This window comes from Phocoena sinus, chromosome 4, assembly GCF_008692025.1.
Source record: "Phocoena sinus isolate mPhoSin1 chromosome 4, mPhoSin1.pri, whole genome shotgun sequence".
In the NCBI taxonomy this organism is placed as follows: domain Eukaryota; kingdom Metazoa; phylum Chordata; class Mammalia; order Artiodactyla; family Phocoenidae; genus Phocoena; species Phocoena sinus.
In genome coordinates this window covers 60880265-60906905 of record NC_045766.1, presented here as the reverse complement: position 1 = coordinate 60906905, position 26641 = coordinate 60880265, and the positions used below count along the sequence as shown (strand labels likewise).

Below are 26641 nucleotides of genomic sequence, written 5' to 3'. Positions count from 1 at the left end.
TGTCATACAGAGTGAAGTAACTCAGAAAGAGAAAAACAAATACTGTATGCTGGGACTTCCCTGGCAGCGCAGTGGCTAAGAATCCACCTGCCAATGCAGGGGACACAGGTTTGAGCCCTGTGTCGGCCAACACAATCACTGTTTCTTCAACTCACCTGGTATGGGAAAAAATAGGTCTTTTAAATAAAAATAGCCACAATTTTACACTGGACCAGAATGGTGGGAAGCTGATAGACGTTGGTCATTTGCATCAAACTGATGTGATCCACTCGGTTGATCTAGCCGTCCCCAGTGTGACATGTTAAGAGGTGAGCAAAATGGGACAGTTAGACAGCTGAGCTCAAAAAAATTGTTTCATTATTTAAGTATTATATATCTCCAGGTCAAAAACACCTACTTTCCTATTATAAATAAAACTGCTTAAGACTACAAAAGTTGCTATATAAGGTCTGTCCCAGGATCCATTCAGGACAGTATTCTGTCTCCAGTCTTACAAAGTAACAAGAAAAAGAGTTTAGGATCAAACAGCTCTTCTAAATTATGAACGCCCTGCTTCTATCCATTAGTGCAACAACTGGAGAGCTGGCTTTAGGTAGGTTTACCCTTCCTTTACCCGACCTCTTAAACATACTCTTTGTAGACAGACTGAGCTATCTGGGAAGTTTACAGGTTTTGATATATTTACGGTAAATTCTTCTTAAGTTGACAGAAGGTAGGCCATATAACATTCCAGTAACTTCCTTAGAGCCACTTTCAGACAAAAATCACTGGAATTATCTAAAGTGACAATTCTGACTCATATGACAATCTTGTTGTTTCAGTTGTGAAGCCATAAAAGTTTTCTTTCCAAGAGAAGCAAAAAGAGGAAAAAAAAAAAAGACTTGTCTACAAATAAGGGCTGAAAAGGAAAGAAAGGAACTGGACCAGATCAAGATTGTGTCAAACTCTTGGCCACAGTCACTGAGAATATACAAATTAAGCCAAATTTTGCACACTTCACTAAATAGGGATTTTTTCACTGGAGCTTTCAAACTGACAGTCAATCCTATGGGGATAAGTCTCATGCCTTTCTATTAAGAGCTGAGATTCTAGAAAGAAAACAAGTACCTTAAAACATAAGACATTTTTCAGAAAATTGGTTTTTCTTTAGCACTGCCTAATCTAGAAAATCTACCTATTTACAAAAATCTACCTATTGATGAAATTTTTCTGGAATTAGACACAGTGATGGTTGTGCAACTTTGTAAATATATTAAAAACAACAAACCAAAAAACCCCCCAAGTATTACACTCTAAAGGAGTGAATTGGTTTTTTACATTGTTTACTCTATTTATTTATTTTTTAACATCTTTATTGTAATATAATTGCTTTACAATGGTGTGTTAGTTTCTGCTGTATAACAAAGTGAATCAGCTATACATATACATATATCCCCATATCTCCTCCCTCTTCCGTCTCCCTTCCACTCTCCCTATCCCACCCCTCTAGGTGGTCACAAAGCACTGAGCTGACCTCCATGTGCTATGCAGCTGCTTCCCACTAGCTATCTATTTTACATTTGGTAGTGTATATATGTCCACGTCACTCTCTCACTTCATCCCAGCTTACCCTTCCCCCTCCCCGTGTCCTCAAGTCTGTTCTCTACGTCTGTGTCTTTATTCCTGTCCTGCCCCTAGGTTCTGCAGAACCTTTTTTTTTTTTTAGATTCCATATATATGTGTTAGCATACGGTATTTGTTTTTCTCTTTGACTTACTTCACTCTGTATGACAGACTCTAGGACCACCCACCTCACTACAAATAACTCAATTTTGTTTCTTTTTATGACTGAGTAATATTCCATTGTATATATGTGCCACATCTTCTTTATCCATTCATCTGTTGATGGGCACTTCAGTTGCTTCCATGTCCTGGGTATTGTAAACAAAGCTGCAATGAACATTGTGGTACCTGACTCTTTTTGAATTATGGTTTTCTCAGGGTATATGCCCAGTAGTGGGATTGCTGGGTCGTACGGTAGTTCTATTTTTAGTTTTTTAAGGAAACTTCATCTGTTCTCCATATTGGCTGCATCAACTTACATTCCCACCAATAGTGCAAAAGGGTTCCCTTTTCTCCACACCCTCTCCAGCATTTGTTGTTTGTAGATTTTTTGATGATGGCCATTCTGACTGGTGTGAGGTGATACCTCATTGTAGTTGTGATTTGCATTTCTCTAATGATTAATGATGTTGAGCATTCTTTCATGTGTTTGATGGCCATCTGTATATCTTCTTTGCAGAAATGTCTATTTAGGTCTTCTGCCCATTTTTGGATTGGGTTGCTTGTTTTTTTTGATATTGAGCTGCATGAGCTTAAAGGAGTGAATTTTATGGTATGTGAATTAGAACTTAATAAAGGCATTATAAATAATAACAATGACAAACCCACTATACATTAACCTTAAACAGAAATCTATTTACAGATTATCCTTCCCCAAGTATGCGTGTCATGCTATGTGTACACTTGCAGGAGGGCAAGGCAGTCACCTGGGGAATCAACCTTAGGAAGACCAGTTCCTAATCAACATTTGGAAGACCAGAGGCACGGACTGTTAACACTTCCTAATTTAGTTTTCTAATCAAATGTTTCAGATATTCAAAAAAGGTATAAAATGATCAGCGAGAGGAACACAAGGAGGTTCAAAAGTATTAGTGATCTCCTTTTAATTAATTAACTAATTCATTTATTTATTTATGGCTGTGTTGTGTCTTCGTTGCTGCGCACAGGCTTTCTCTAGTTGTGGAGAGCGGGGTCTACACTTCATTGTGACGCACTGGCTTAGTTGCTCGGCAACATGTGGGATATTCCCGGACCAGGGCTCGAAACCCATGTCCCCTGTGTCGGCAGGCAGATTCCTAACCACTGTACCACCAGCGAAGTCCGACTGATTTATGTCTTAAGCTGGGTGATAGCTAAGTAGGTATTTGTTACTTTATTATTATTCTTTAAAACATACCTCCTTATTATATGTGCTCTTTAATATACATATGACGTAATTCATAATTTTTTAAAACAAAAAAGAAATTATGTACATTCATAGTATGGAATAAATCAGTTCCACTGTAATGTGACATATGCATTCCTAAAAATCACCACGCTGTATAAAATTGCATAACAAAAACCACAAGGCTTATAGGAAAAATGGGTTTGGGCCCAACACTCAAAAATTTTATCAGTGACATTAAGAAAAAAAGGGAATCAAATAAAAAAAGGAATCTAATATTGTAAAAATGGCAGCACAGTTCTACACATTAAATGGTTAAGAAATACCTACGTGCGACAATAAACTTGGCAGTTTGCCTTGAAAAAGATCTCAAGTTTGCTTGTGGAAGTGGGCATTGAAAAGTTACAGCTTGTTGAGTTACCTTGAAGTGGTAATGAGGCTAATCTGAAATCAACAGAAAAGTTTAACACCAGATGTGGATGGGTGTGGCTCATAACACAGCAAACTGAGGTTGCTAGAGGATGTCTGAGGTGTGTGCCTGCATGTGGCTTGTGTATTTTTGCCATGGCTCAATTCAGCAGGTGCCGTTTTCTGCATTCACCTAGCATTTCTTGCAGATGAAATCACGCATGAGCGAATGTGAAATTCACGTTATACTCAAAATAGTTCCCTATTATATCAATTGCACTGGAACATATTCATGTTTTCATATAGCAAAAATGTTCTGCAATGTAGCCATTAAAAAGAATGTGTTGATATGGAAATACCTCTAAAATAAATTGTAAAGTGAACAAAAGCCAAGGTGCAGATGGTGTGTATACTTTGATTCTTTCTGTGTAAACTAGGGGAAAGAGCAGAGAAACCCAAAAATATGAGCGTAGATGCCTGTGTAGGTTTTTCTGGAAGAAAGGATAAAAAATGATTTAACAACAGTTGCCTCTGGGTAGTGGTTTTGCATTTCATTTTATTCCTGACTACAATGTTTGAATTTTCTAACCATGTACATGCATTATTTGGGGGAGGAAAATGCCAAAAGGGTTTATGTCTCTTTCTGTTTTCTTCTTACTTCTCTATATGTTTAAAAGACACAACTACAGAGAATGTGAAACAACTGGAACTTTCATGCACTGGTGGTGGGAATGCAAAATGGTACAACCACTTTGGAAAACAGCTTGGGAGTTTCTTAAAAAAAATTAAACATTCCCTACCATATGACCCAGCCATTCCACTCCTAGGTATTACCCAAGAGAAATAAAAGCCTATGTCCATATACACACTAACAAACGTAGTAAGGTAGATAGCTAGGGGGAAGCAGCCGCAAGGCACAGGGATATTAGCTCGGGGCTTTGGGACAGCCTGGAGGGGTGGGATGGGGAGAGTGGGAGGGAGCGAGACGCAAGAGGGAAGACATTTGGGAACATATGTATATGTATAGCTGATTCACTTTGTTATAAAGCAGAAACTAACATACCATTGTAGAGCAATTATACCCCAATAAAGATGGTTTAAAAAAAAAAAAAAAAAAGCCTATGTCCATACAGAAACACAAATGTTCACAGCAATGTTATTTGTAATAGTCAAAAACTAAAAACAACCCAAATGTCCATTAGTAGGCAAATGGATAAACAAATTGCGATATATCCATACAATAGAACATACTCTTCAATAAAAAAGAATTAACCAGGGACTTCCCTGGTGGTACAGTGGTTAAGAATCTGCCTGCCAATGCAGGGGAGATGGGTTCAAGCGCTGGTGCGGGAAGATCCCACACGCCACGGAGTAACAAAGCCCATGAACCACAACTACTGAGCCTGCGCTCTAGAGCCTGCGAGCCACAACTACTGAAGCCTGTGTGCCACAACTACTGAGCCCACGTGCCACAACTACTGAAGCCCGTGCTCCACAACAAGAGAAGCCACTGCATTAAGAAGCCCGTGCACTGCAGCAAAGAGTAGCCCCCGCTCAACGCAATTAGAGAAAGCCCGCGCGTAGCAACAAAGACCCAAGGCAGCCATAAATAAATAAATAAATAAACTTAAAAAATAAAATAAAAAAGAATTAACCAATACATGCAGCAACATGAATTAATTTCAAAATGATGCTGAGTGAAAGAAGCCAGCTTAAGAAAAAAGTATATACTACAATGGTAACATTTATACAAAATGCAAACTAGTCTATAGTGACAGAAACCTGATCAGTGGTTGTTGTGGTATGGGGCAACGATGGGGAAGGGAGAGAGAAGGATCACAAAGGGGCATTAGAAAAATTGGGGGGATGATGCATATGTTTACTATCTTGATTGTGGTGATGTTTTCAGATACATAAATATGTCAAAACTTATCAAATTATACACTTTATATATGTGCAGATTGTGGTATGCCAATTGTACCTCAATGAAGCAATTTAAACACACACAGCTATTAAATACAGACTGTCAAAAAATGTATAAAGAATACACAATGGTGGGCTCCCCTGGTGGCGCTGTGGTTAAGAATCCGCCTGCCAATGCAGGGCACACGGGTTTGAGCCCTCATCTGGGAAGCTCCCACATGCCACGGAGCAACTAAGCCAGTACGCCACAACTACTGAGCCTGTGCTCTAGAGACCGCGAGCCACAACTAATGAGCCTGTAGGCCTAGAGCCCTTGCTCCGCAACAAGAGAAGCCACCACGATGAGAAGCCCAGGTACCACAATGAAGAGTAGCCCCCGCTCGTCCCAACTAGAGGAAGCCCGTGTGCAGCAACGAAGACCCAATGCAGCCAAAAATATATAAATAAAATAAATTTTAAAATATAAAAAGAATACACAATTGGAGCCCTCACACATTGTTGGTGGAAATGTAAAATGGTGCAACTGCTGTGGAAAACAGTTTGGCAGTTCCTCAAAAAGTTAAACACAGAATTACTATGTGACCTAGCAATTCCACACCTAGGTATACATTCAAAAGAACTAAAAACATATGTCCACAAAAAAACTTGTATGTATGTGAATGTTCATAACAACATTATTCACAATAGTGAAAAAAATGGAAGCAACTCAAATGTCAATTGATGATTGGATAAACAAAATGTGATATAATCATACAACGTATTATTAAGCAATAAAAAAGAATAAAGTACCAACACATGCTACAACACCGATCAACTTTGAATATATCATGCTAATTAAGTGAAAGAAGCCAGACACAAAAGGCCACATGTTACATGATTATATTTCTATGAAATGTCCAGAAACAGGCAAATCCATAGACACAGAAAGTGGCTGCCAGGGGATGAGGGGAGGAGGGAACTGGGACTGACTGCAAATATGTATGGGGTTTCTTTCTGGAATCATGAAAATGTTATGGAATTAGATGGTAGTAATGGTTGTACAACCTTGTGAATATACTAAAAAAAACACTGAATTATATACACTTTAAAATGGTGAATTCTGTCTTATGTGAATTATGTCTCAACGAATAAGTATACACTCAAATAAACTAAATTAGTTTAAAAAAACAAAATAAATAACAATCACCAACATATCCACAACTCTGTAAGTAAAAACATTATGAATAAAGTTGAAGCTCCTGCTCCCTGGCATTCTGGTCACCACCAGCCTTCATTACCACCACATAACAGGTCTCACCCCACACTTACCCCAAGCTCACTCTTCAGATAAACAGAATAAACAATCCTTGGTTAGGAGAACTAGTTCTTCTACCTCTCCCTGCCTACAGTCATCAAAGTTCACATGCTTGAACTTCTCCTAATTACCTTCCAACGGGTTCACATTTCATCCCTAACTTCTCTCTGCTTACTGAAATGCTATTCATCCTTCAAGAATCAAAATAAATCCCAATTCATCCATGAAGTGCACCCCAGCCTTCAAAAATTTTTTTTCTAACTCCCACAGAACAGATGCTATAGAAACAATCTGCTTCATAAGTCTTGTTTTCTATGAGGGAAAAGTGCACCAATGCTGACCCTCACCCTCCATTCAGTGGCAGTGTAGAAAACAGACTGAAAGGGGGGCAGGTTTAGTTAAAAGCAAGGAGGTGGGGGCCAATTTAAGGAGATGGCAATGAAGAATTCTATTCTGCATGAGCAAATGAGAAGAGAGGAGGATCAAGTATTTCTTGGAATCTATACTAAGGAAATACTCTCAAGACTGGTGATATACATCATATATGGGTTGTACTTAACAGATCTACAACTTAAATATTAGTTCTCCACTTTCTATATATTTAGAATAAAAAACTTCATAATAAAAAACTGGAAATAGTCCATAGCAAATTACAGTGTATCCATTGAATGACTATAAAGGAATTTTAATATGGGAAGATATGTAGAAAACCCTAAAGATTCCACCAAAAAACTGGTAGAATAAATTAATTCAGCAAAGTAGCAGGATACCAAGTCATCACATAAAAATCAGTTACATTGCTATACACAAACAATGAACAATCTGAAAAGGAAATTACAAAAATATTTCCATTTATAATAGCACCAAAAAGAATAAAATACTTAGGAACTAACCAAGAAGGTAAAAGATATATACAATGAAAACTACAAAATATTGCTGAAAGAAATTAAAGAAGACCAATAAATGGTAACACATCCCGTTTTCATGGACTGGAAGACCTAATACTGTTAAAAAGTCAATAGTACCCGAAGCCATCTACAAAGTCAATGCAAATTGACTGAAATCTCAATGACATTTTTTGCAGAAATAGAAAAACCCATCCCAAAATTCATATAGAATCTCAAGGGACCCTGAATAACCAAAACAATCTTGAAAAAGAACAAAACTGGAGGACTCACACTTCCTGATTTCAAAACTTACTAGAAGCTACAGTAATCAAAACAGCACGGTACTGGCATAACACAGATATACAGACCAATGGAATAAAATAGCCCAAAAATTAACTCTTGCATATATGCTCAAATGATCTTTGGCAAGGGTGCCAAGACCATTTAATGGGGAAAAAAACAGTCTTTTCAACAAATAGTGCTAGAAAAACTGGATATCTATGTGCAAAAAAATGAATTTGGACCCTTAACTAATGCCAGGTACAAAAATTAACTCAAAATGGATCAAAGACCTAAACACAAAACTTAGAACTCGATTCAAAATGGGCAAAGGATTTGAATTGATATTTCTCCAAAGATATACAAATGGTCAATAAGCACATGAAGAGATATTCAACATCACTAATATTAGGGAAGTACAAATCAAAAACACAATGAGATATCATCTCACAGCCATTAGCATGGCTACTTTAGAAAAAACAGAAAGCAGAAAAGTGTTGGCAAGGACTGAAGAAACTGGAACCCTCGTGCATTGGTGGTGGGAATATAAAATGGTGCAGCCACTATGGAAAACAGTGTGGCGCTTCCTCAAAAAATTAAAAATAGAATTACTGTATGATCCAGCAATTCCACTTCTGTGTAAATACCCCCAAAGAACTGAAAGCAGGGACTCAAACCGATATCTGGGCACCCACATTCCTAGGAGCATTATTCACATGAGCCAAAAGATGGAAACAACTCAATTTTTCATCAACAGATGAATGAAAAGATAAAATGTGATATATACATACACTGGAATATTATCCAGCCTTTAAAAAGGAAGGAAATTGAGACATATGCTACAACATGGATGAACCTTCAGTACATTATGCTAAGTAAAATAAGCCAGTCACAAAAAGACAACTGCTGACTGAATCCACTTATATGAGGTACTCAAACTAGTCAAAATCATAGAGACAGAAAGCAGAATGGTGATTGCCAATAGCTGTGGGTAAGGGAAAATGAGAAGTTTAGAGTTTCTGTTTTACAAGATGAAAAGAGTTGTGGAGACGGATCGTGGTGATGGCTGCACGATGATATAAATGTATTTAATACCACTGAACTGTACACTTAAAAATGGTCACAGTGGTAAATTTTACGTTATGTGTATTTTACTACACCTGAAAAAAAGTATACATAGGAGTTAAATGGTAAGTATGCTTTTTCCATTATTAACTATGCCCTTCCTGATGGAGCACAGGTAATAAACTCAATTTATTCCCAGGGGGTGGGGAATGGCGACACACATAAGGGGGAAAATTCTGTAAGCTCTGTATCAGGCTACATATTTTTAGTATCTACATAATTCTTGACAATTAGAAAGTCAATCAGGAAAAGACAAACACAAATAAAAAGACGCACAAAGGGCAGGAAAAGAAATTCACAAATGGCCAATAAATGTGAAAAAATATTCAAACATGCTAGTAATCAAGAAATGAAACATTAAAGACACAATTTTTCATCTATTAAATTTAGTTTGGGGGGAGATGAAAATTGGGTGTCTTGAACAAGGGGCACTTGTTTCTAATTCACACTCATTGTCTTCACTTCCCCACTCCCATTCAATTACTCCCATCTGTTTCTACCTCCTACTTCTAGTACTCTGGATAATAATACCAATGACCAAACTAATAACCTCTGCGTTGCCAAATCCAAGTAAGCAACTCATTAAACATCTCAGAAGCACTGACGGACCAAGCCTCCATCATCCAGAAACTTCTCTCTTGTGGTTTCCATGACACCAGTCTCCTGCTTTTTTCTCTTACCTCGCTGGCTGTTTCTTCTGTCCTGTGCCCAATCTTTTTCCTCTATAAGATTTCCAAGCATTATAGTGCCTGAGGCTCACTCAATTTTCACTTATCTACACTCTTTCCCTAAGTGATCACAGGGAGTCCTATAACTTTGAATATCATCTATATACTGAGTACTCCCAAATTTTTATCTCCAGCTCTAGCTTCTCTTCTGGAAGCTCCAAACCTGTACATCCAACTGCTTCCTCAACATACCAACTTCATATCTAATATACATTTCAAATTTAATACACTCAAAACAGAACTCATGATTTTTCCCACCTCAAATTTCTCTCTTCCATTCTTCTCAGCGAATGCTGCCATCTACTCAAAGTTGCTCAAAACAAGTATCAAAAAGCAAAGAGTTCTCCCTTTCACCAATCCATTTCCAAGTCTTGTTCATTCTACCCCCAAAATATTTGTTAATCTTTCTACTTACTCTTCTCCATCTCCACAATCATGGACCTAGTCCAAGGTACTGTAAACTAACCGATCTTCTAGCTTCCGCTCTTGCCCTCTTCCTCCGCCCAGATTATGCTACTTTCCTTCTTACAGCCTTCAAAAGAGTTCTCATAAAAACTAAATTCCAGGCTTCCCTGGTGGCGCAGTGGTTGAGAGTCCGCCTGCCGATGCAGGGAACACGGGTTCGTGCCCCGGCCCGGGAAGATCCCACATGCCGCGGAGCGGCTGGACCCGTGAGCCATGGCCACTGAGCCTGCGCGTCCTTAGCCTGTGCCCCGCAACGGGAGAGGCCACAACAGTGAGAGGCCCGCGTACCGCAAAAAAACAAAAAAAACTAAATTCCTAAGAATGGCTTCACCTGCTCCTATCTTTGAAAGAACATACAAAACCAAAAATATACACTCCATGATAATATCTCTGGACAGTAAAACTATGGGTACTTTTCCTCATTTTTCTTGTATTTTTAAATTTTTCTATGATGAATACCTACTACTTGCTTATTAAGAAAGAGGAAATTATATTGCTGAATACTACATAATATTATATTCTTACATGTTAAGTAGAAAAGGGAATGGAAAATTGTAGTTACAACTCCGTAACTGTTACAAGCTTAAAAGAAAACAGTAGCAAACAAATATCAAAATTCTAAGAATGAGGTGTCAGGGCTGTAGAATTACTGGTGATATTTTCCCGCAACATAATTACATTCACAATAGAAAAAAAAAAAAAAGGTTATGAGATAAACCTCATTGTCTTCTGCAATCTGGCCGCAACCCACCAAAGCAGCCTTTCACTCCCACCCCGCACTGTCTCACACCTCTGGTGCTTTAACTCGGGGCACCATCTCTAAAGTATCCTCCAACCTTTCTAAATCCTACTCATCCTTCACGGTGGAAGGAGACAGTAGGGAAGCCGACAGGTTGGAGAAAGATTCCAGGATTCTTGCTGATAAATCCACAACTTGCCGGTGCTGGGGCCAAATCTCGTCTCCAATCCCATCGCAGGCCACCAGGTTTAACGTGCTAAAAGCTCCCGCCAGTGGGGCCCAGGGGACCCCCATCCCCTCAGAGAGCGCGGTGTCCCTTAAAAAATGACACCCCTCACACACCCAAATTCCGGGTTCCCGCTGCGGAGACTCCCCCGGCACACACACTCACCCCGGACCCAGCCTCCTCCTTCGGATCCTCTCCTCTCGTCAGTCACCCGCCCCCTCCCTCCCTCCCCTCAGCCAGGGTGCCAGCGCGTCCGGCGGGGTGGGGGAAGGGCGCGCACGTGCCCGCGCCGCCCCCGCCCAGACAATGCCCGGAGAACGGAGCGCGCGCCCGGCGGTCCCATCCCGCTCCCGCCAACACTCACCCTTTTTCCGGGTCTCCGGCTGAAGCGCAGGCCCCGCCGGGCGCCGCGAGAGGGTACGGGGGAGGGGAGGCAGCGGGCCAAGCCCCGTGGAGCCGCCCCGCCACGAGGCCCCAGCGACCCCGGAGCCCGCGGAAGCACACTGCTCGACAGAGCCCGCCCGACCCGTCCGGCCCGGACGTCACCAGCAAGGGCGGTGGCGACGCGCGCGGTTCCGGGGGCGGAGTTCGCAAGGTTGTGGGCGGGGCCGGGGCGGGGTTGAGGCTGTCCTAGACTCTCACCCCGGGCCGGGACGCGCTGGCCCGCACTGCCCAGCACTGCCCCGCTACCTGGGGAGCATGGGCGCCGGTTCTGGTAAAGGCACCATCATATATTATTTTCCTCCTTAGAGAAATATGGCGAGTTCCAGCCCAAAGACAGAATATTCATTCTGCCGGCATTTATGAAGCTTCTACAGCAAGGACCACAGTAGCTATGATTTTTGTATGTGTCATCTTGTACCAAGCTTTGTGCTCTGTGCTAGGGATACAAATAACTATAGTTATTACTAACCTATTTTACAGATGCAGAAACTGGGGCTCGGAAAGGTTATCTAGGTCATACAACTAGTGAGTAACAACCCCTCAAGTACTGTTTTCCACCTAAATATCTCTTGAGCCCAACCTTCCCTTTCCTTCTCCCTGTACCACCCTAGAGTAGACCCCATCATCTCTCTGCCCAAGGACACTGTAGCCTCCCATGTGGTCTCCAGGTATCTATTTCTGTCCCTCTCCAATCTGTTTTCCTCACTACGTAAAGATTTACCATTGGAATTACCAAGGTCTAGAGGGGGTTCACTTTATAATTTGTTTTTCACTTTACGTATATGTTATCAATTTTTTGGGTGTGTTTAATAAAAATGTTTTAAAGCATTTACTCGTATATCTCCAATTGCAAGCCCAGTGCATTGCACATAGTATGCACTCAAGAAGTATTTGTTGAATAAATGAATAGTAGGGCCAGGAACTTACTCCAAAGCCCTGCATGATAAGGGAATAGAGGGATTTATAAAATGTCACTGTTGGCCTCCTGACCTTAATGTCTATTAAGGGTAAAGGCAGATTAACAATATTTGTTCAACAAATTTTTTGCGTGTTTCCATTCTATGTCCTGGCACTGTGTGCCCAGCACTATGTTAGATACTGAGGATCAGAAATGAACAAAACAGTTTCTGCCCTTGTGAAATTTACCGTCAATCTAATCTGAAAGGCCAGGAAAGGACTCTCTTAGCTTTAAGCTAAAACCCAAAGAGAGAATGGGAATCGCGGAGATAAAAATAAATTTCATGGAGAAAGAGGTAGGGTAAGTGGTCAGCATGGGCATGTCTGTATTCTCCTACTTTGGGGGTCTAACCCTGAGGCAGGGGCTTAGAAATATCCAGCTGAGTGTGGAGGAGGCTAGAAGCCCACTTCTCCTGGCCCAGCTTGGAAGGCTGCCCAATTCTGGCAGAAGTCTCACATTGATCAGGGCTTAGGAGCAGACAGCAGCATTAGTGAGAAAGAGGAATCTGAGATAGTGCTGCTGGGTCTCCACAATTTTCAGATGGTGTGCCAGAAACCCAGACTTCTCTTATGCCTTCTGCCAGGCAAGCAGAAAGTAACATGGGTGAGAGCCATGGACAGGCCAATGGGCACTGTGCCAGGGGCCAGGTGATCCTAAACCAGAGGCCTTATGGTGGACTAATTGGCAGGTAATGATGTGGCTAAGACGCCAAGGATGGACAGAGCTAAAAACCCCAGCAAGAGCTGAAGTGCTCCCAGGTCAGCTGGTGAGAGGAGCAGGGATGAAGGAGTCGGGGTGGGAAGGTGAGACGTCAGACTCTCAAGGAGCTGAAGCAACAGATCATGAGCTTACAGCCAACAACCTCAGCAGTTGATGCCAGTAGGGCCCTGGTGACCAGGTGTGACTAGGCACATGGCTGCAAAGGCCAGTGAGGACCCAGGCTATGGCTCACAGCTCTGCACACAGATCTGAGACCCCTCTGGCCACTCCCTCGAAGCTTCCCTTTGATCCCACAGGCCATCTTGGGAAGTCAAGAGTGGGGAGGGGTAAGTTCTGATAGTACTACAACTTTCAATTGACTGAATATTTACCCAAAATGAGATGGTTTAAGACCATATAACTTTCACTGGCAAGTTTTGTTTGTTTGTTTTTCCGGAGTATTTTTTTTTAATCGAATGAAAGATTCTTGAAATGCTATAGTGCTTTACGATTTTCAAAAGTTTCACAAACGTGATTTCATGTAATTCCATAATAACCCTTTTTTCCCCTACCCCTATATTGCCTCTCCCCCTTCCCTCTCCCCACTGGTAACCACTAGTTTGTTCTCTATATATGTGAGTCTGCTTCTTTCTTGTTTTATTCCCTAGTTTGTTGTATTTTTAAGATTCCACATATAAATGATATCATACAGTATTTGCCTTTCTCTGTGTGACTTATCTTACTTAGCATAATGCCCTCCAAGTCCGTCCATGTTGCTGCAAATGGCAAAATTTCATGGCTGAGTGAAATTTTATGGCTGAGTAGTATGGCAAGCTTAAATTTAGCCCACTCCCCAACAGGACTGAAAACCCACCAGAAAGTTTTCATCATTTAAAGAGAAATAACAGCTACGGATTTGTATACATACGCACACAGTGTGTACATTTCAGTAGCAGAAATAAGCTCTATGAAGCAAATGGGCAGGGTGCTAAGAGAGCACAGCACAGGGGGACCAAATTTAATATGGAGGTAGAAAAGGCCTCCCTGAAAACATATTAAGTGAAACTGAAAGCAGTAGGAGCTGTCGGGTCACAATAAAGCCTAAGACAAAGTGAGAGAAGTTCAGGGTAACTTAACAGCAGAGTGGCTGGGTTTGGGGCTGAGTCAGGCAAGAACAAGATCGCGCAGGTAGGTGGTGTTAAGATTTTTATCTTTGCCTTAAGAACAACAGGAAGTCATCAAAGTGTTTTAAGCCAGGGAGTAATGTGTTCAACTTGCCCTTTTAAAGTAATATATTTGACCTAGCAAATGGGTGGGGAATGACTGGAGGGGTGTGTGAACTAAGAAGCAGCCACATAGTTGGAAAGCAATTTGATCATCCAGGTGAAAAATGAGGGTACCTTACAGTGGGCAGCAGAGATGGAGGGAAGCTACCGAGAGACTTGGTAATGAACTGGGAGAAGACCAGGGAAGTGAGAAAAAGCAGCCCCAGCCTTCAAGCAGATGGTGCCCTGCAGTGGAGCCCACAGCTGGAGACTGGATTTCAGGCCCCTCCTTGGCCAGGCCTCCTGCACTGGAGGGGGGCCTGGAAGGAGAAGATTAGGAGAAGAACCGAGGGGGACTGTTTTTCTGGAGTTGGCAGATGGTGGATGGTAATGCCATTTACTGAGAGGAGAGAGACTGAAGGGAGAACAGATTTTCTATGTTGGGGGTAGTGGTGAGTGAATCAAGAATTCTTGGGACATTTTAAGTTTAAGACATCTACCTGAAGACATTAAACAGACATCTGTGCACACAATTCTGGGGCTCAGAGAACTTGGTGGGTAGCGCTGTCAACATACCCTTGTCAACAGGTAGTTCTGAGAGCTGATGAGATTGGAGAAAAGACAACACAGTTCAGAGGGGTTGCACAGTCACAGCCCATGTCACACTTTGCTTTATACAAGACAACATTCCAATTGTTGAGAAATATCACATAATAACCTGGATTTCCCCTTCTATGAAAAATCAAGGGACTTCCCTGGTGGCACAGTGATTAAGAATCCGCCTGCCAGTGCAAGGGACACGGGTTCGAACCGTGGTCTGGGAAGATCCCACATGCCGCAGAGCAACTAAGCCCGCGCGCCACAACTACTGAGCCTACGCTCTAGAGCCCGCGCACCACAACTACTGAAGCCCGCATGCCTAGAACCCGTGCTCTGCAACCAGAGAAGCCACGGAAATGAGAAGCTCGTGCACCACAACGAAGAGTAGCCCCCGCTCGCCGCAACTAGAGAAAGCCCGCGCGCGGCAGCAGACCCAACACCGCCAAAAATAAATAAATAAAATTTTAAAAAAGCAAAAAGGAAAAATCAAGCTGTGGTAACCTGGGCCCACATTGCTATAATTAGATACTAGCTAACACTATGAACCAGGCAGTGTTCCAGGCACTTCACAAATTTAATCTAAGTAACAACTTGATTTTTATGGTTCATACTTTAAGTAAGAGAAAACTGAAGCACAGAAAGGTTGAGTAACTTATCAGAGAGCTAAGAAGTTGTGGAGCTGGGTTGCAGACCCAGGCTATCTGGCACCAGGGCCTGAGGGCTTAGACACCTTGGGTGCAGCTGGGAAGCTGCAATCCCATTTAGAAAAGCCCTGTTGCCTGCAGGGCATGGTCCCACCACTTCCTATTGTTTTCCTGTCCCCGGCAAACCCCATCCCAGTCTGAGCATCAGTTGCCATTTATTGTTTTATTTGCACTGCTGTTTTCTGATATTGGAGAATTATTTATCTATACCAAGTAGAATATTAAAAATATTAAAGGCATCTAACTTCCATGGGTAAGAATTTTAAAATTATTTATTTGTGAAATTTCTGTTTGTACGTTATCTGGTCAGATAGAATTGATAAAAACAGGTTCGTATTTAGGTTAAATATGTATGAGAAACTCATAACTATGTTTCCGTGCTTCTGAAACAGTCACGCTTCTGATACATACTTGGGATCTATCATTCCCAAGTATAAAAGATGAAAATGACACAGAGCGAAGGCAACATAATATTAAATAACTAACTTTTCAATTTCAGACAGTTTTATTTAGATAAGGTTGATCTGAGACTCAGGTCTCGGGAGACTTTGACAGTATGCTTAAACTTAGTTTCAAGTCTTGGGGGAAAAATATGGTTTATGTCAGTTTGGGGTCTTACAGTCTCTCAAGTGGAAGAGGGGGTGGGGTGACTTCGATCGCTCACCAGTCCCTTCCTTAGTAAAAGTGTGAGAGGAGGGAGGTGGGGGTGAATGTTAAACGTACAGTATTAATGAAAGGAAAAGCAACAATTATTAAAGTTAGTCAAGAAGGTTCTAGGAATGATGGCACTGACCCAGGAGAAGGAGCTGGTATTTGGAAGGGAGGCTCACTCTGGGAGCTGCAGGCCCCGGCTTCTTGCAGGGCTCCACTGGAGGGGAGGGGTAGGGCAGACTGAAAGCAGCAATCAGATAACCAAGGAAAGCCTGGGAAGGGTGGTGAGGCTCAGGCTCTGTCTGAGAGTGGGAGGGGAATCTGGCTCAGATGGACAATTTTGCTAAGCTCTGCCCCAGAGAACCCCAGGCTGGAAGTATCCTCCTGGGCTCCACCCTGGGAAGACCAACCACCCTTCCGAAGATTAACAGGGACCCCTGGAGCCCTTGTGGTCATGAGGTTCTCCTACCGGGATGCAGTCACTAATTAGACTTCTAAAATGAGAACCTCACACGTACAGTGCCAAGCAAACTGTTAAAGTAGTTAGTGCCTGGGAATTATGCTCGGGTTGTTAAAAATAAATGATTGTCCACAACCAAGTCCAAATAAGAAACCAAACGTCTGGTTGGCCTTTTTGGATTTTGACAAAACTGTATCCCACCCTTGAAGATCTTACTGGACCCCATCCTAACCCACAAAGAATCCATGCATTGTGCTTCTCCTCTGTGTGGATTGGGCAGTCACCACAAATGCAGACTTGGGGAATGGGGAAGATGATGCAAAACATTTTCATTGGTGCAAAAAAAAAAAAAAAAAAGCGTATTTGCCCTGAAAGGAAACTTTCTACGGTTGGAAGTGGTTGGGTTCTCTGTATTTGTTTCATATGAAAGTGAAGATGAGGAGCACTTGGAACTCTCATACATTGCTGACGCGAATGTAAAAGGGTGCAGCCGCTTTGGCAAACAGCTTGGCAGTTTCTCACAATGTTAAACACAGAGTTATCATGTGTCCCTGCAGTTACACTCCTAGGCAAATACCCAGGAGAAATGAAGCATATGTCTACACTGAATTTGTACAGGAATGTTCATAGCAAAAGCATGTATCTCAATAAGGTTGTTTAAAAAAAAAAAAGAAGTCATCTCTGGGCACAGGCTAAAAATATCTGAAAATTTCTTGTAAAGTTAACATAAATATACAATTTCAGCTGTAATATGATTTGATTGTGGTGGAATCTAGACAATGTAAAAAGGGGAATGTACAAAAATAGTCCTGCTTAAACTTCTGGGTCAAGCTTTAAAGACGGAAGACTTCTGATTTTAATTTGGTTACATTTCCTTATATCTTTCATCAGCTGTCAGGTGTCTAGTTAATACAATACTGTGATATTTTCATTTATTGTTTATTGTTTTTAAAGTGGTTTTCTACACTACAGCCCTCTGTTATTAAAGATAAATAATGACACTAGTGCTAAGCTTATTAATTTGTTGACAGAATTTTTTATATACTTTAATTTTCTTGATGGTATTTACTTATATTATCCTCTGGTAGCTTTTATCATGATCTTTTCCTGGCTTCCTATTTTATGGCTCATCTGTTCTAGAAATGCTCTGCAAATGCCCTCAGTCAAGAGGTATAGTCCTGGCTGTAAACAGCCCTCATTCCCAAATATAATAAGAGGCCTCTGGTGGCCTAGATGAAGCCAAAACAAATAATATTGCATATACATCAGGTTTCGAAAAGCAGTTACTGCCCAGAGTGCTATCCTGTTGACCTTGATATTGGGAGGCTTATTTGGCCTGTACCATGAGGCACCCAATGGTAGATTGTGGGATGTTGCCCCTGTAGTCAGATCTCGGATTCTTAAAATGCAAGTGAACAGGGGATTTTAGCTGGGAAGAGTAATCGTCTATAAATTGACCTTGGCAGTGAGACATACCACCTGCATAATAACTTTTATTCTCCAAACACTTACACTATTTTTTTTTTTTTTTTTTTTTTTTTTGCGGTACGCGGGCCTCTCACTGTTGTGGCCTCTCTCGTTGCGGAGCACAGGCTCCGGACGCGCAGGCTCAGCGGCCATGACTCACGGGCTCAGCCGCTCCGCGGCATGTGGGATCTTCCCAGACCGGGGCACGAACCCACGTCCCCTGCATCGGCAGGTGGACTCTCAACCACTGTGCCACCAGGGAAGCCCTAAACTCATACTTTATATGGCCATTATGTTTCTCCTTCTGTGCTTACAAAAATGCCTTATTCATATGTTCAGAGTAAACTCATCCAGGTTTGGTGTCCCCAGCTGAGCATCAGATAATGTCAGAACAGTCATAAATGCGCCTAGAGAAGAATTGTTCACATTATAAAAGGAACAAAAGGAGGGGAAACTGTCAGTTTTCTGAGCTGCTTTGTATTCTATTCACTATAGAAAACACTAACTGGAGAATTTCAGTAGTCAGAGTTTGTGTATAGAATGAGTTTGGATCTTCATAGCCCAAAATGCAGGCAGTCTGTTGTAAAGATAAAAAAAAAAATCATAATATTGGGAATGATAGCTGGGAAAGCTGCTTTTTGTTTTGTTTTGCTTTGTTTTTTGACTCAATTTTATACTGCTTGTACAGTGTTGACATTTATATTTTGTGTAAAAGATTTATTTATGCAACAGCATAGGGCTGAGAAGCTGTGCCTCGCCTTGGCCCCCTTTGTCACCATGTCTCTCTCCTTGGAACTCTCCTTTTAGATGTGGCATACATGACAGCTTGGCAGATGTCACATCCACTCCCAACCTTTTTTCCCTTGCCTTCTTCTATAGAAGCCAGAAAGTTAAACACTCAATTTCCTACCCTCCCTTGAAGCCAGGAGTGACCATGTGACTCAGTTGTAGCCAAGAAGATGAAACCGAAAGTTCAGTGAATAAAAAGAGAGACTCCCAAAGAAAGGGGAGAGTTGTAGCTAGTCCTGCCGCAGCTTCTCTGTCCCCTTCTTCCTGCCTTGAGTTTGGATGTGATGTCTGAAAGTACGGCAGCCATCTTTCAACCATGGAGTTTCAAGCCAACACCTTAAAAACGGGACAGAAAGAAAGCTGGAGCCTGGGTCTTTTATGATGGTACCAGGCCTGGACTGCCAACTTGCTATGTAAGAAAAACATCATTTGTTTGTTTAAACAACTTGTGGCCAGACTTTCTGTTATTTTCAGCCAACCACATTCCTTTATGACACACGAGATTTCTTCAATGTGCTTCTTTCCTATTCTCAACTTCTCAGATGGCTCTTTCTCAGTCTCCACCCCCAGCTCCTTTCTCTGCCTATGCCTGAATACTGAGATTTCTGTGTCTTCTCTCCTTGTTCTATTCTCATTTCTTGAATAATGTTCTCCATGGGCACAGCTTCAACTGCCCCTTACATACCAACAAGTTCCAAATCTAGATCATGAATTTGGGCCTCCAACCTGAACCTGGACCATTATTTTCAAGTGCATTTAAGACATTTCCCTTCGTATGGCCCTGAAGCAAATTCAGCCTATCCATAATTAAACTCATTTTTTCCCCAGCCAAGGCTTACTTTTCTCCCTTCTCTTACTATTTTGATTAGTTTCACCACCCGCTCAGTTATCTGAGATAGAAACTTTGGAATCGTCCACTCCTTGTTTACCTTCACAGGTCACATCCAGTTAGTCTCCAGGTGTTACTGAATCCATCTCTTAAATTCTTCTTAGGTCAGCTCTCTCTCCTTTACTCCCTCATCATTGCCCTAGTCCAGGTGCCCACCCTCTCCACCTGGACTTCTACCCTCTCCTCCTAATTGGTTGTGCTGCCTTCCTACTCTCCCTGTCTAGTGTGTTTCAACCACTGGGGTCAACTTCCTAGAACACATCTGATCACTTCACTCTACTATTTAAAACACCTCAGTGCCTTGGCCCCATTACCTAGGGCCAGTGGTTCTCAAATTTTACTGTGTACCCGCATAACCTGAAGGACTCGTTTAAGCATAGATTGCTGGGCCACTCCTCCAGAGTTTCTGATTCAGTAGGTCTGGGGTGGGTCCTAAAATGTATATTCCTAACAAGTTTGAGGATGGTGCTGATCAGGGACCACATTTTGAGAATCACTTGTCTAGGCTAAAATTAAAACTCTTTAACATCAGGTTTAAATAATTTACCACCTACCTTCCCAGTTTCTGGCCGCTGCTTACCACGTTCCATAAGTTTTTTGGGGTTTTTTTTTTTGGCCGCACAGCATGCAGGATCTTAGTTCCCCAACCGGGGATCGAACCCTAGCCCCTGCAGTGGAAACATGGAGTCTTAACAACTGGACCACCAGGGAAGTCCCCGTAAGTTATTTCTGAGGTCACCTGCCACTCTTATGTCAAGGTCTCAATCATTCTCTTCCCCATGTCTGGAATGCACATCCCCCTTCTCATTCCTGGCAAACTCCCCACCAGTTCTTCAAGGAAAGTCCAGCTCCGGCTTCCCTTCTGAAGAATTAATTTACTGCTTCCTCCTCTACACTCTTCTGGAACTTCATACACAGGGTACTTTAGAGTCTTGCTACTTAACCGGTGGTCCTCAACCAACACTAGGGCCATCACCTGGGAGCTTGTTAGAAAAGCAGAGCTTCAGGCTCCACCCCAGACCGACTGAGTCAGAATCAGCAACTTAACAGGATCCCCAGATGATTCCCATGCCAGCTGAAGTGTGAGAAGCACTGCTGTGCAGGGCCTTGCGATAGACATTGTGATAGATGCTCTGATGACAGTATTTCCTTTAGTTCCTCCAGCATTCCCATGGCTCGTTATTATTTCCACGATTTAAAAAGAGGAAACAGAGGCTGGTAGTAGCCGAGCTGGGATTCAAACCCAGGGCCGTCAGGCTTCAAAAATCTGTGCTTGCTCTCCATACTATACCCATCATCTGCCTATTACTGGTCTTCACACACAGTATTGTAATTATCTATCCATAAGTCAGCTCCCTGTCCACGTAAGGAGATGCTGAGCGGGGCAAAGTCCTATTGTCTCTAGAAATCAAGGAAGAAAACTGCACTGGAAACAAGGAAGAACCTTTGTTCTTTCTCACTGTCAACTACAGTTCTAATAGCAACTTTGGGTAGGATGAGGTTCCTGAAAGATTTTATACAAATTTTAAAAATATAGCAGCTTTATTGAGATATAATTCATAAATCATATAATTAACTCAAAGTATACAATTCAGGGCTTCCCTGGTGGCGCAGTGGTTGAGAGTCCGCCTGCCGATGCGGGGGACGCGGGTTCGTGCCCCGGTCCGGGAGGATCCCACGTGCCGCGGAGCGGCTGGGGCTGTGAGCCGTGGCTGCTGAGCCTGCGCGTCCGGAGCCTGTGCTCCGCGACGGGAGGGGCCACAGCAGTGAGAGGCCCGCGTACCGCAAAAAAAAAAAAAAAAAAAAAAAAAAAAAAAAGTATACAATTCAATGGTTTATAGTAAATATATTCACAGAATTGTGCAATCACTACCCCAAAACAAACCACATGCCAATTAGCAGTCGCTCTCCATTTCCCCCAGACCCCTCCATCTCTAGGCAACCACCAACCAACCTCTGTCTCTATAGATTTGCCTATTCTGGGTGTTTCATATGAATGGAATTGTACAATAGGTGGCCTTTTGTGACTGGCTTCTTCCACTTAGCGTAATGCTTTTAAAATTCAGTCATGCTGTAGCATGTATCAGTTCTCTTTTCCTTTTTATTAATGAATGAAATTCCACTTTTTATTTTTCCATTCATCAGTTGATAGACCTCTGAGTCGCTTCCATCTTTTGGCTGTTACAAGTAAATAATGCTGTTATAAGCACTGTTGAAGTTTTGGTGTAGATATATGTTTTTATTTCTCTTGGGTACTCACCTAGGAGGTGGGTTATGTGGTAACTCTATGTTTGACTTTCTGAGGAGCAGCAAGACTGTTTTCCAAGATGGCTGTACCATTTTACATACTCAGCAGCAGTGTATGAGGATTCCATTTTTCCTACATCCTTGTTGTCAACATTTGTTATTATCTGTCTTTTTAAAAAATTCAATTTATTTAAACTAAAAAAAAAAACCACCCCAAAGCCTGTGTTTTTTATTATAGTCATTTTAGTGGGTATGAAGTGGTAGCTCATTGTGGTTTTGATTTGCATTTCCCTAATGACTAATGATATTGAGCATCTTTGCTTATTGGCCATTTGTATATCTTCTTTGAGGAAATGTCTACTCTGATCTTTTGCCCATTTTGAAATTGGGTTTTTTTATTTTATTTTATTGAGTGGTAAGAGTTCTCTATATGTTGTGGGTTGAATGTGTCTCCTCCAAAAGATATGTTGGAGTCCTTGCCCTCAATACCTCAGAATATGACTTTATTTGGAGATAGAGTCTTTACAGATGTAACCAAGTTAAAATGAGGTTTTATGGTGGGGTTAATCTAATATGGTGGGTGTCCTTATAAAAAGGGGAAAATTTGGACACAGAGAGACATGCATACAAGTAGAACATCATGTGAAGATGAAGGCAGAGAACAGGGTGATGTAGCAGAAGCTAAGGAACGCCAGAGATTGACAGAAAATACCAAGAAACTAGATGAGTAGCATGGAACATTTTCTTCCTCGCAGTCCCCAGAAGAAATCGAGATACCTTGATCTCAGACTTCTATCTTCCAAAACTGTGAAGCAATAAGTTTCTGTTGTTTAAGCCACCCAGCCTGTGATACTTTGCTATGGCAGTCTCAGGAAACTAGTACACTATATATTCTAGATACAAGTCCCTTAACAGATTATATGATTTGCAAATATTTTCTCCCGTTCTGTGGATTGTCTTTTCAGTTTCTCAATGGTATCCTTTGAAGCACAGAAGTTTTAAACTTTTATGAAGTTCAATTTAATTTTGACTCCTCTGCAGGGTTAGTTTTTAAGGCCAGCCTTTGAGATTTATTCTGATCCCAGGAGGGGTCTTCTTAGCGTGTTTCTTTCCCTAGTTCTCACTGGTAAACTAGCTGACCTGTGTTTGTTGACCTCTTGGAGCTACCAGCCTTCTCTTAACTGTCTACCACCATTGTGGTGGACAGTTTGAACATCTCCACACTCTGTTAGAAATAAAGTCAGTCAGCTTTACAAGCAGGGTGCTATGCTGGGGTCGTAGGCTCTGGTCTTCTTGACCTGCCTTTTTTGGTGTGGAACGTCTGCCATCCAAGTAGGGGCTGGCTGGAGGAAATGTGCGTCTACCTCTCAGCAATACTCACCTGGAAATTAGCCTAGGCAACATGGAGTCGTGGGGGGATGCGAAATGCTGGTGGCCTGCCCTTCCCATGGAGACCTCTTTGCCTGGGAGCAGGGAAGTCCCATCTTCTTGACCACGTCCACTTGGAGTGTAGCTTCTGTCACATTGAGTTGGGAGGGAAAGTGAGGTAGAGCGTGCATAGTGGTTTAAGTGCTACAGACTCTGTTCTTACTAAGTTTCAGCAGATTTTTTTGAATAACTGTTTCTTTACTTATTATACGCCCTTAGGATAATTTCTAGAGACTTTAAATGTTGTTATTTTTAAAATAATTTTCCCCAATTACAGTTGTTTTGCTGAGGTGGGGGTCTGTGAAACTCTTCACACCACTATTCCAGAAGTAATTTATATACTTTTGATAAAAAATGGGATCATAGCAGTTGTGGAGGTAGGGGTAGGGGTGGGGTTAGGGATAGCAGTAGCAGAGTAAGTCAGGAATAAAAGATTGGGTAACAACCCATCAGGACTTCCAGTTAGCGAACAAGAGAGAAGCAGTAGGTGTGAACAAAACCAGGAATCACTAAAGAAATTTGGAGGCTTTATAACCTCCCCATTCCTCTATTTTTCAACATATCCCTTCTGCCTCCCATACTGATTATCAGTCAAATAAATATTTATTACCTACTCTGTGCCTGGCACTTTGCCTGGTCCTAGGGATAGAGTTAGGTTAACAAGACAGACTTGGTCCTTGCCCTCAAGGAGTGAAAAATAAATCCGTTTGGGGAATCAGGAAAGGCATCATAGATGAGGTAGCATTTGATCTGGACTCAGAAGCAAGGAGAGGGTTATTGCTGAACCTAGATTTAGACAGAAACCCAAAAGCTAATGATAAGATCAGGGAAAGTCACTGTTATGTAAGATGCCAGGAGATCATTAAAAATATGATTTAACACATTTTGATGAAATTTTTCAGGTCTAGGCAAATTCAAAACAGGCCATTTGTCATTGGCACCCTACGTTCTAGCCACTTTCTCTCTCCTTTCACTTTCAAGTGACCTTAGGCTTTCCAAAACTACCTACTAAGGCATCTTACCCCAGCTGGTTCTCTCCTCTGGGCTGGATTCTTGGCTAGATTCTTGGACCTCACCAAATAAGGGATGGTTTCTAATTTTGAAGAGTCCATAATCTGGGAGAGGGAGGTAAAGAGTCAAGTAAACAGTAAAGTACTCTCACAGAGGTATATCAAGGAGGTAATGGGGGCACACAAGAGCCCATCTAACTCAGACTGGGCTTATTACCAAACCAAACTTGGGTCCACTTGCCCGCACACAGTAAAGCCACTCTACTGACACCTGGTTGTGGTGAAGGATAGTACAGCGTTCATTGCAGGGCCAAGCAAGGAGTCCAGGGCAGCTAGTGCTTGAAAGACCAGAATTCCCCAAATGGTTTCAGGAAAAGGTTTTTAAAGATAGGGTGAGGTGTGTGATCAGCTCGTGGACGTTCTTCTGATTGGTTGGTGGTGATGATCAGAAGTCAACATCATCAACCCGGTTCCAACCGGCCTGGGGTCTACGTGTTGTGGGCAGCATACAGTTAACTTCTTCCACCTGGTGGGGGTTTCAGTATCTGCAAAACAGCTCAGAGGACGTGGCTCAGAATATCATCCATAGCCCTTGAGAAGGAACCAAAGGTCCTTGACTTTGTTTAACGGATAAACTATTATTTTGTCTCGCTTGACTGTTTTCCTTTCTGCATTTTCTCACTTCTCTGATTAAATTTATTCTTTGACTAAAGTTTATCTATAGACAAAAGGCAGGCCAAGGATATGAGGGAGGGGATCCTGTTCTGGGAAGGCCCCATAGGGCTCTGCTTGGTTACGGGATGGGAAGAGGGTGATCACGGAAGCTCCCCTGAGGAAATGAATCCTAGCTCTTTCAGAGAATGTAGGGGAGATAGCTGGAAGCCAGGCATTCCAGGAGAAGGAAACCAAGGCAAAGAGATGGGTAAGCCCAGGAAGCATTCCTCCTCTCTCCCCCACCCCACCCAAGATTTGGGGAATTCCAAATTGTATTGATTTTGACAAGAAGCAAAGCTTCCCTCTCCCTAAGGAATTCAGATCTTTCTCTCTCCCTCTCTCTCCACTAGCCCTTAGCAGCCAGTCAGGTACATGAACTGGTGTCAGCTGAGTGTTTCCACCGCAGATTTCCATCAAGGAGTCAGTGAGGTAAAGATAAATTTATTAGCATGGTGGCTGGGTAGGGATGTTCTATCCAGATTATTTTTGCTTAAAGATAATTGTGTGTGTCCTGCTTCATAGCTCTCTAGAGCTGCCCCAGTTTATGCCTATTTTCTAGGTAGGATACTTAGCTGCCTCATCAACTCTGCGAGCCTCTGCTACCTTCCAATAAATTTCCTATTCAGATAGTGTTGTTTCAGTCACATGCCAACAAGGAATTTTGATCTTAGGCAAACCACTTAGAAGGCTCTTCCATAGAGATAATGAAGGCCTGAACTAAGGCATTGGTAGGGAGGAGGGAAAGTAAGATGGATGGATGGATAGACAGATAGATCGATTTAGATATAAAGAGGAAGAGTTCCTGGCACAAGGTGAGTACTCAAAATTTGAATGCATGATTGAATAATAGGAAAAATTACTCTTAGGTTTCAGTCAATTTTGTTGCTATTAACCAGAAAGGAAAATACAAGATGAATCTTTTTGGAGAAAGCTGCTTTTGAGTTTCAGGTTCTAGTCGTCCCATATTAAGGACTCATACAGAAATTTCTAGAAGACATTTGGATATAAGTATCTTGTCTGAACATTTAGATTTAGGATCCATCAAATATAGTCATAACTGGGACCATAGTAGTGGATAAAATTACCCAGGATAATTATCTGCAGGGTAAGAAGAAAGCCTGATGATTGAGGATTTAGGGCAGAGGCAGAGGAAGAGCCCAGGAAAGAGAAGGAAAAGTATGGCTATAGACAAGATAGGAAAATGTCATCAGGGGCATCAAATTTGTTAAATAAGATAGGGACTTAGAATTTAACAA

At 41.9% G+C, this 26641-nt stretch overlaps 1 protein-coding gene across 9 annotated transcripts in view; it reads right to left on the bottom strand.

The window, feature by feature from the left end:
* Positions 1-11619, bottom strand: part of YEATS2 (YEATS domain containing 2) — a 108921-nt gene extending 97302 nt beyond the window's left edge. For 4 of the 9 annotated variants that reach the window (XR_004349746.1, XM_032631155.1, XM_032631153.1 and 1 more), the window contains exon 1: positions 11425-11593. The gene's annotated coding sequence lies outside the window, so the exon portion shown is untranslated. Of the gene's footprint in view, positions 1-11225; positions 11282-11424 lie in introns of those variants that run through there. The other 5 variants (XM_032631149.1, XM_032631151.1, XM_032631154.1 and 2 more) reach the window with 4 other exon arrangements.
* Between the last annotated feature and the right edge of the window lie 15022 nt (positions 11620-26641).